Here is an 11,396-nt window from a genome sequence, read left to right on the forward strand (position 1 = left end):
AAGCCCGTGCATTTCCCAGCCACTTTCACAACGAACTCATTGCATCATTTTCAGATACCGAGAAAGCACAGTCAAATCTAAACCCAAACATTTCTATCACGTCCCGTGTAAAGCACCCCCCATCCCCAGCCCGATCCTGACTCCCAAACTGCAGACCGGCTTAGGAGTGGTTCTGTGGTCGCTCTGCATTCTCTCTGCACCTGCCTCTTCCTCTGCTTCCTCCACTGACCATAATGCCCTCAGGAGCGACGCCCAGGCTCATCGAGGGTAGAGGGGAGGGTGTTCCGGCTCAGGGGATGGCTGATGTAAAATAATGCAAAAAAAAAAATAATAATAATACTTTTTTTTTCTTTAATGCAGTAAACAAAATTTGAGGCTATTTTAGTAAAAATCCAATTAAGCAGAATGCTCAGGGAATTTACTGTCCTGGTTAATTGAATCTCTGCATTAATGAGGACAAATTGAAAACCCTATCAAGATTCGGGATTGCAGAACTTTATGGGTGGACGAGACCTTGGAGGTGGGTTTTCTGCAGCTCCCACATTCCCTTGCTGGTGGAGGCCCAGGCCCAGAAGGAGGGAGCAGCTTGCCCTGAGTCCAGTGGACAGGTGAAGGGAAAGCCAAGACGGACTCAGGCCCACGAACTGGCCGCTCAAAGCTCCTGTGAGACTGAACTCAATCTCAGTGAAATCACCCATAATCCCTGGGGTTGCTTCTTAAAATAAAGTCCCAGCTTTCAGTTTGTCTTTGCCATTGTCTCTTCTCATAGGTCAGTGCACTTGATTTACAGAATTTAGAGCAAACACCAAAGATCTGCTGGTGGCATCTAAAGGATGGTGTGGCCGAGCCTCTCACTTTCTTTCTCTCTCTCTCTCCCTCTCTCTCTCTCTCTCTGATTTATTAGAATTCACTTTTCTTTGTTTGCTCTGATCTTGTTTCTTCACATACATTATTAGTATTCCAGACACAGGGTGATAAGTTGTTTTTTTTTTAATACATTTTTCCTCTTGTTTGAGGCTGAAAAAGGCTGTTTTCATTCTTGGAACTCTCTACACCATCCTATGACCCCAGCTTGCCACTGTTCCCACATGCAAGCTGGTATTTCATTCATTCTAGCACATTGACACTGAAATGCACAGCGCTGTCCTCCGAAGACACGTGCTGTTGTTCTCTGTGCATATTTGTTCTTTGAACACATGCATACAAGCCCCTACTATGTGGCCGGGGCGGGCACTGTGGGGACGCTGGGGATGCAGCAGGAGATAAAATGGAAAAATTCTCGCACTTACAGAACTTGTATCCCGATGGTAACAAGTAGACCGTAAAGGAATACACAGTAAGTACATGTATGTCAGATGGTAATAGGTATGAAGGGATGGGGGAAGCAAGATAAAGGAAAATAGCGATTGCTGGGAGTGGGTCATTGCTCTTTGACAGGAAGTCATCAGGCCTCGCTATTCAAAATACAGAGACCTAAAGGAAGTAAGGGAGTGAGACAAGTCAGTCTCTGGGAGAAGGGAGTTGGGCAAAGAAAAAAAAAATAGTAGGTGAACAGCATTTTAGTATCAGGCTACAAATATTTTCCATCAGCTATGAACGTCTGACTTATTAAATCCTCCTCACCAGTGACACAGTCCTAAAGGTTATCAAATGTTGATTTAGAACAAATCAACGAATTCGTTGATTTTGAATGAATTTGCCTTTCATAAAGATCCACTGATACACAGAGAGTGAAAGAGGGAGAAGACTGGAAGCTGGAGAGTCAGAGAAGAGTCTGAAGGGGCCAACAGGCCCTGAGTAACACGGGTGAAGAAGGCAGGAGGTCGCCTAAGAGACGGACACAAGACACAGAGAGGGTGCGATGGGCTTGCCACTATTTTGAGGATAGCATGGACACGAACCGGGGTTGAATGCAGTATCAGGGCATGAGAAACAAGTTCAGGGGTAAAGGGAGCACTTCCCTCATAGAAGACAGAGCCAGAAAAGAAAAACTATGTCCTGAAGTCTGTTTGGAATTCCTCAAATGACACCATTTGGCGTAAGAAGCAAGGACTGTTACTTTCCCAGATGAGGGCTTGAATGTGTCATTGTGCCACTGGCCAGTTAATTCGGGTGAGTAGATTCCAACTACAGACTGTCACCAGATACAAGATAAAATGTAAAAAAAAAAAAAAAAAAAAATGTGGTTAACTCTTCGAAAGCCGTACCAGGATTTACATATCCAAACAAATCATACCTTCCTTGAAGGCTGCGCATTATTCCCACAGTCGTGCACCTGCTGAGAGCTGCCCCGGACTTCTTTTGGGGACCTCCTCCCGTCATGACCACAGCCCCAGAGTTGGAAAATTCTCTGCCTTTTAGGGAAAATCTCATTTTTTAAAAAGACGCTTATTTACCACCAAATACTAGTGGTTGCCTGGGACAGGGCAGGTGGGGGCATAGGAAAAAGATGGAATACGAAGGGGCACAAGGGAAGTTTTGGGGGTGATGGAGGCATTCGTGTCTCAGTTGTGGTGATGGGTTTCCCGTCAAAACTCATCAAAATACACACTTAAATATGTGTAGTTTATTGTACATCACTTATATCCCAATAAAACTACTTTTTAAAGTCATTTGTTGCAAAGAATAATGCTTAAGGGTCATAATCATGCTCCTTTTTTATTGTTTTAACAAAAATTTAAGAGAATACTCTTCTGGTGTGTCTGCCAGGCTGACTTGAAGGCAATTCTCCATGCAGGTTGGTTTTTGTTAAAAACAAACAAACAAAAAAATCACAAAACAAGTGACCTACTCCCATTAAAGGACAGCCTTCGTGTGAACTTGTACATCCTAGAACATATGTATTTAAACTTTGCAGTCATGCCCTATAGTCTAAATTGGAATCCAGTGACTTGGTATCTTCCGGTTCTTGTGCTCTCCTGAGGGACAGCTCTCCGGCTGTGTATTGTTCCTTGCACTTAGCTCATCCACAGAAAGGGTTGAATCAGAACAAGCACCGCTGCTTCCACTAACTGAGGTTTGCATTTCCGATAGCCAGAGCCAGCTTTACAGAGCTGGGATTCCAGAAACATTTCCTGACTGTCCCCCACTCCTACCTCATCCCCAACAAACATTGTTCTCTGACCCATTTGCCAATGTCTGGAGGTCTACCATTAGGAGGATCCTTTCTTTTTGAGTTAACCATTCCATTCTCCCAGAATAGGATCCTGGAAGGCAGACCAAAGAGGTTGGAGCGAGCCTGGGGTTAGTGGGGTGGGGGGTGCGCTGTGAGGACACTGTGGCCTCCAAAGGTGGAGGCCATCCGTGGAAGAAAGGGGAATCCGGAAAGGGGGAGACAAGGTGCCACAGAGAGCCTCAACTAAAGCTATTCCCCATTATTTAGTAACTTAGTTATTCTGAAAGCATTTACTGAGTGACAACATCCCCGCCTTAGTTTGACCTCTGGACGTGGTATTGAGCATGATGATATAAAAGAGGAGGTTTAGCAAAGTCAACGAGCCACTCTCTCATGAACCCCAGAACCCCATCTGCTGGAGAGCTGGCCCGTGTGTCACAGCTCATCCCAGGTGCTCACATCACGCCTTGAGTGGCAGTTCAGAATTAAACGAAACAGATTATTGACAAATCAAAGTTTCAGGGAGGTGTGAAAAGTCTGAACTTAAAGCAGGTGGGGAGGCTATTAAAATAGTTTGTCTAAAAATAGTCTAATTCCATCTAGAGGCCAAACCCGATTAGGTTTCATGTTCATTTGGGTTCACAGTTTGTCTATAGCCGTCTTTGACTTTGTGGGGCCAACACCGCAAGGGAAGAGGGGGTCCCCCACGATCTCTATGCTCAGCCACACACTGGCCCATTGTCGGAAGAGGAGCCCAAGCATGGAAAGGTTTGGAGACCGGAAGGAAAATGTGGAATGTGAAGCTGCCTGGAACTAGGAAAGGCTGGAAGTGATTTAGAAGGAGAGTTAGCAAGCCCTCCTTCTGATTTGTCTCCTCTCTGACAGAGGAAGTTAAAACCACAGTGGGGTCATCCATAAAATTTCCAAACACGTGGCCTCGCCTGTGGCCCGGGCCCTCATACAGGTCAGCCCGGGGCACGTAAGGAGAGCTAAGTCAGGCCCACGTGGAGAGAAGCTTGTGTCGCCCTCCCTGAGGCACAGGCAGTGGTCTGAGAAACCAAACCCATGCTCAAAGCTCATTCTTGAGTCTGACAAAGGCATAGCCACTCAGGGAATTCCACTGTTGAGCCCCTTCTACAGAAACTGCCCTCTGACACAGGCCCCTGGCCCCTGAGTGTTTCCATCATATGACCCGGAGCTCTGGCCATCCCCTCCAGCACCAGTGTGGCTCCAGCCGGCCAGTGACCCAGGACCCACTCCCCTGGGTAACAGACAGCAGGGCTGCCCCATTTCTCTCCTAGCAGCGCCACTGGTGGCCCAAGCAGCCTCGCCCACCTGTGTTTTGCTGCAAGAACTTCATTCATCACCCGGAGCTCCTTCACCCCTACTCTATTACATTCCCTTCCTCCTAGTGATGCAGAGGAGGCCAAAGAGGTTACGTGTGGCCAGAGTCAAGAAGGAAGTGACCCAGGACAGAAACTATGAGGAAGCCCATGGTGGGACAGGAAAGCAAACCCAGAGGGCAGCCGAGTTCCGTGAAGGAACCCGAAATGCCCGTCACCAGGCCCACGGCAAGGTACCGCGAGCCAGACAGGACCCAGAGCCACCCTCCAGCCCCTCCTCTGTGAGTCCTGACCTGGGGCAGCTCTTGTCTGCATTTCTGTGTAATGTTCCTTATTGATATCAAACTCACCCCAAACACCCCAACTTGGGTGAGCTCACAGTTTCTCCCCCTCACTCAGGCATGAGCCAAATGACAGCTTTGCAAGAGGTCCCCCGCCTCTGCTGAGCCACAGAAGGCCAAGAGCATGATAGGGTCCCAGGGAGACCAGTGAGGCCCTTTGCCCTCTGGGAGCAGAGGCTGAACCTGCAGGCTGTTTGGGGCTAGACACTTCAGTTGATTCCCCCGCCACACACACACAAATCATTTTGCCAAAGTTTAGAGGCAGCAATATAGCGTAGCAGAAACAAAACTAGAACAAGGGTCAGGAAATCTGTGTCTCTCCTAATCAGCTGTGCGAGGTTGGCCGAGCCATTTAAGTCCCTGTCCCAGTTTTGTCATCAGAAATGCAGAACGAATAACATTGGCCCTACCGCCTTGAAGATTTTTTGTGAAGATCACATAAAAATAGGCACAAGAAGCCTTGGGGGAGCATGGAGAAGAACTATATTATTTTATAAACTGAGAATGAGAATGGGAGGCAGGAGGTGACACCACACTCGCCAACCAGCCTAGCAGTTGCTGCCCCTCCCCTCTGCCAAGCTTCAGGGACTCAGCACCAGGGAAGCCAAAAGATGAGTGTTTGTATCTCATGAAGATACAAGATACGAAGACTGTGGTTTCCTGCCTACACCCAAAGTCGCTGTTAATTCCACAAGGGACATTAGCCGAATTAGAATTTATCCCCTCCCCTGCTTCCCTGTGTCCTCTCTCTCTCTCTCTCTTTCTCCACTTCCAGCTGCAGATAACCACACAATCCAGCTGAAAGTGGCTTAAACAATAGAAAATTCTCATGCAGGGGCACCTGGGTGGCTCAGTGGGTTAAGCCTCTGCCTTTGGCTCAGGTCATGATCTCAGGGTCCTGGGATCGAGCCTCGCATCGGGCTCTCTGCTCAGCAGGGAGCCTGCTTCCCCTTTTCTCTCTGCCTGTCTCTCTGCCTAGTTGTGATCTCTGTCAAATAAATAAATAAAATCTTAAAAAAAAATTTTTTAAGGAAATTCTCATGCAATTTCCAATTTTAAGATTTGTTCATTTAGTGGCACATCAGTCAGTTTATTTCCTCAGGCTTATAGCCACAGGGTTACGAAAAGGATGCTTCAGCACCACACAGCACATTTTCTCCCAACCACATCCAAAAGCCAGAGGGAAGATTTTTCTTAACTATCTCCAGGGCATTTCTGTCGTGAGGGTAGAAAACTTGTCCAGGAATCCTCCCCTCCTCACATACACACCCAACACGCAGCTGCAAAGAGACTGGGAAGGGTTCTCAGAGTCTCTAGTGGGAGTGGGCACTGCCAGCAAGAAAAAAGTAGGGGCTGGGGCTGCAAGGCAGTAGCACGGAGGAGACAACTATAGGGTTGGCAAGATTCATAGGAAAGCATTCAACAGGCGGAATCAAATCACAGCAGAAATTATAGCTGCAAGAGAGTCTGGGAAATGTCCTTATTCGCTCTTAATCACCTGTGATACAGAGAGGTACACCAGGGGAAGGAAGGAAGACACTGACTTCCAATCCCACCTAATCAGCCACAGCAACCGACTGTGTCTACCACACTCTTCTCTGGGCTTTAGCTGCTAACTTTCATTGTATCAATCCATATATTCAAGGGCGGGGCAGGGGGTGGGCTCTAACTCTGATTTTAGAGGTGCAAGACAGGAAAATCAGCATAACTCATTCTCCTGGCCACAGTAATTGGCTTAAGCAGACGCATGCCTTAAGACAGTTCAAGTTGATCAAACCTTGGGACTTTTGCCCAAGCTCCTGGGAAAGAGGCTCACTCTTTCCAGCTGAACATGAATCTGAAAATTCTGGAGCATCCATCTTTCATGGCAGGAGAAAAGCCCATCTGAGAATGGAACCAACCGAGATGAGGCAAAGCCAAGAGATGGAGAGACGCTGGGATCTGATGACATTTTTTGAACCCCTGGATTCAGACATTCCTGAAGCCTTCTGGGCTTTTCAGGTACATGAGCCAGTATCTTCTCTTTTTGTTTAAGTTCATTTTAATTTTCATTTGGGTGAGTGGAGGGAAACACACAGGAACGTTATTCAAGACCCATTTTGATCATTCACTCCCCTGAACGCGCAGGAGGCAGCCACTGGTTTCCTGAGATTAGTACCCCAGCTCCTTAAGAGTTAACTATTCACACTGGAGTGAGAAAGTCCAGAGACAATGGAGAGATGTGAGCAGCTGGAGTGAGGGTTACAGCATGGACAGCTGCGGCCCTCACTTATCTTCACTGATATAAAAACCACTCCCGTCTCTGATTCCCCAGTGGGCTGGCAGAGGGGAGGTGTTCGTTTTGCTCTGAAAGATGACAGGTTCTGCACATTTTCCTTGGAAATCCCATTTAGAAGGAATAATAATATCAGAATGTGTTATTCTGTTTCAAATCTATATTCCATATATATTTAAAATTCTGCATTTTTGATGAATAAACTTATTCTTTTTCATAAATCAAATAAACTAATTAATAACAATGCATACATTCATCTCCCTGTCTAATATGGAAGATGTTAGACATCTGCTCAACACGCTCAAGCCGATTTATTGTTTCAACCATCACCTAAGTGAGGAGAGATGAGAGGCCCGAGGAATCTGATGGTCCTCAGCCTTGAGCACACAACAGGGCAAGGGGACCCTCGGGGAGTCTGTGTATGGGGACCCTATGCTCTGCCACCAGATCCCCCTCTGGGAATGGAAACCTGATCCCGCCAGATGCCGCAAAGATTGTCAGCTGATAGGCCTCAGCTGTCCACCCTGTTTGAGGATTATATTGGCTGAAGATTACAGCCTCACCCAAGGTCATGCTCCTTCCGAGGGTAGACTGTATCCAATGACTGACCAGTGCAGGAGAGAAAGGCCGCGCTCCTTTGTCTACCTGGGACAAAGGAAGGGCCACCTTCACTGGCAGGCGTCGCAGGCCCTCCTCCCCCTCTGGCCACTCCAGCTCCCTCCCCCTGGTGTGGACCCCAGCAGCAATCCCCAATAAACGTCCTGCTCACTACCTGCCTTCTCAGAATCTGCCTCCCAGGAGACCCCTGCAGACCCAAATCTCAGACAGCAGCTGCTGGACTGGGGGGTTCAACCAGATATAACAGAAAAAATTCCAAACAAATTTCCATACTTCTCAACCGCATCTCAATTCCTGTCGCTTCCCTTCTCTGCCCCATCTTCCTGTGCAAATAAAATTACCCTTCATGGTCCATATTTCATGGCTCACCTTCTCTATGAAAATACCCGGGACCCCCCAGCAGCAGTGGGTTCTCCCTGTCCTGAGCTCCCACAGCATTTTTATGGGATCCTCATTCAGGATGTGTCACCTGCTTGGGTTTTTGAAGTTCTGCATTGTCCGTTTCTGCCACTGAGTCTTTGAGTCATTGAGTTACCTCCTCTGAGCTAGATGGAAGCAAGGATGCTCCAGAAGATAAAAGAAGCCAACATCCCCTACCCCAGCATCTGGCTCCGCGAAAAGACTCAATATGCCAATTTCATCTCTCCTTCCTCTTAAATGGGCCCCTGTCCTCAGGAGCAATGGAGTGTCTTCTCTTTTTCTGCTCTCGCAGCAGGAGAACCTTGAGAGTATCTGCCCTCCCCTGACACTGCCCTCCACAGAGGCTGGGCGATTTGCACACAGAGGAAGGGATGCCATTTGCGGCTTTGAAAAGACAAAGGATTGACACAGGCACTGCTATGTGGTCGCATTGCAGTCAGCTTGCCCTAGAACATCTGAATCTCTGTCTATTTTTAGGATCAGAGTTCACTTTCTGGCTTGGTGTGAGCACCCAGGGTGGGGGGAGGAAGTTAAAAGCGGATGGTGTTTCACGGCTGGATCTATATCCAAAGGAACAGAAAACTCAGGACTTGAAGAGATTCTTGCTCCCCGATGTTCCTGGCAGGATTATTCATAATAGCCAAAAAGGAAACAACCCAGGTGTCCACCACTAGATGATTAGAAAAACAAACCATGGTGTGTGTGTGTGTGTGTGTGTGTGTGTGTGTGTGTCTGTGTGTGTGTGTGTGTGTGTGTGTGTGTGTGTGTGATGGACTATTATTCAGCCTGAAACAAGAATGGAGTTCTGATGCCTTCCTCCTCATGGATGAACCTTCAAAGCATGAAGTTGAGCGAAATAAGCCAGACACAGAAAGGACAAATACAGCATGACTCCACTTATACGAGCTGTCCGGAATAAGCAAATTCATGGAGACGGAAAGCACATTAGAGGCCACCAAGGGCTGGGAAGAGGGGCAAGTGGGGAGTTGGTTACAGAGTAACAGAGCTTCTGTTTGGGGGAATGGAAACCTTTTGGAAATAGGAGTGATGGTTGCTCGACATTGTGAATGTCATCAGTGCCCCTGAATTTATACTTAAAAACTGCACATTTTATGTTACAATTATTTTGCCACCATTTTTTAAATTAACATGGTAATATACCAAAAAAAAAGAGAAACAAACACACACCCATGTTGGATTGTACTTTTTTTTTTTTTAAGATTTATTTATTTATTTATTTGACAGAGAGAAATCACAAGTAGACAGAGAGGCAGCCAGAGAGAGAGAGAGAGGGAAGCAGGCTCCCTGCCGAGCAGAGAGCCCGATGCGGGACTCGATCCCGATGCGGGACTCGATCCCGATGCGGGACTCGATCCCAGGACCCCGAGATCATGACCTGAGCCGAAGGCAGCGGCTTAATCCACTGAGTCACCCAGGCGCCCCTGGATTGTACTTTAAATGAGTGAATTATATATATGTGAATTATGGCTCAAGAAAACTTTTTTTTTTCCTAAATGAAAAAACTCTAATTGTTCATTCTGGGGCACATTCAGAGCGGTATAAAATTCAAAGACTAACCAAACAAAACCAAACCAAGCCCAATCCATAACTGAACTGAACAAGAGATGTGACATTTTCAGCTAGGGTCTCCCTCTGGACTTTCTTTTTCCCTGATGCCCAAGCCAGTCTGTGGGGCTGCAGTCCTCGGAAGTTTCTGAGGAAACCCCAGATTTGTTGCAGACAGTGAGCTCTCCCAAGATTGCGGTCACTTTATCCGGCCACCGAAGACCCAAGCAGCAACATCCTCCCGCCAACTGGGTAGGGACAGGTCTTGAACGCTCACTGTTGGTGTAAATGTTTCTCCTGCTTTGGCAGCGGAGGGGACTAACCCTTGGAAAGGCTGGCTTCTGGGATGGGTGCGGTTGGGGAATAGAGATCTCAAAAGGCTGGCAAGTGCTCTCTCCTGTGAGGATGCAGAGGCTGAGATGTGAAAACCCAAGTATGTTTATGCTTCCACATCCCTATTCTGGTTCTCACACCAGGACCCACACCACCGCTGCGGCCACACACATAACCATCCACCTCAGATCCTGGGGCGGGTCATTCTCTCACTGGGTTCAGAGAATGAATCCAATCTAACATAAAAATCAGTCAGGGAAGCCAGTTTGCTGCACCCAGGAGTCAGGAGCCTACATGCCTCTAAAGGGCACATGGGAAATGGAGGTGAACGAAGCAAGCTTCACTCAGTGGAGTGTTTTAGGTGAAATCTCTCAATATTCACCTCATTTTGGGCAATGATCTCCATATTTAAATATCCTGAAGACGCAAGCCCAGGGCACAACCTCATGCCTTTATTCAGGCCGTTGCCTCTGGACCTGATTCAGCAAATGATTTTTTACCACAGCCCTTTAAGGTTAGTGTTACTAACCTTAAGTTAGTAAGAGTGTTTCTGCAAACAAGGTGTCACACAAGATGGCTCCTTGTTACCAGGGTCTGAGACAAACTCCATGGTGTCACAAGGCATGTGTTAGGGAATGTGCTGTAACAGGGAGAGGGCCAGTGAATCAAACAAGGATCTAGAAAATGAGCGAAGGCAGCCGTCCGTTGGGTCCGCCCATCCTCCCCAACAGTCCAAGCTTAGGAAAGCTGACAGTGTGGCCAGGCCATCTGGGTTTGCCAGCTGTTTCTAGGAGTTTTCTGAGAAGGCCAACTGCTCAGATCATGGGGCCCATGGGATATTAGAGTTCCTTTTGTCAGGAAAAAATGAGTGGGCCCTTGGGCTAAGCTGAGATGCAGAGACAGTGAGAGCTTCCCACCTGGTCCCCGCCATCTCAGTATCCAGGCAATCTAGAATGAGAACCCACGGTCACATTAGACAATTCTGATCATCATACCACACGAGGACACTGAAGCCCAGAGAGTTTAAGGCACGTGGACAAGATCTCATAGTTGGTAAATGGTGGGGCCCAGATTCTACAGCAGGCTTTTCTCACCACTCCGTATCTCATGAACATCCTTGTTATCCAACCCACAGCCCTCACTGTTTTCTCCTGGGGCAGCCCATGGGGTCAGTGCACCCACAGGTATCTCAGGTTTATGGTAGGGATGGGGCAGAACCCTGCTCTCCCAGGTTCTTTGGGAAGATTGGAGCCAAGGGGGTGCCTTGGAGATACCAGTAACACCCGTTTGCTCTGTGTCACCTATCTCAGACTTTTAGATGGCAGGGTCACTTATCTTTCTCTTTCCTTCTAAGTTTTGATTTCCCAGTTTCCAGGGCTGAAAAA

The sequence above is a fragment of the Mustela nivalis genome (genome assembly GCF_964662115.1).
Source record: "Mustela nivalis genome assembly, chromosome: 8".
NCBI lineage: Eukaryota > Metazoa > Chordata > Mammalia > Carnivora > Mustelidae > Mustela > Mustela nivalis.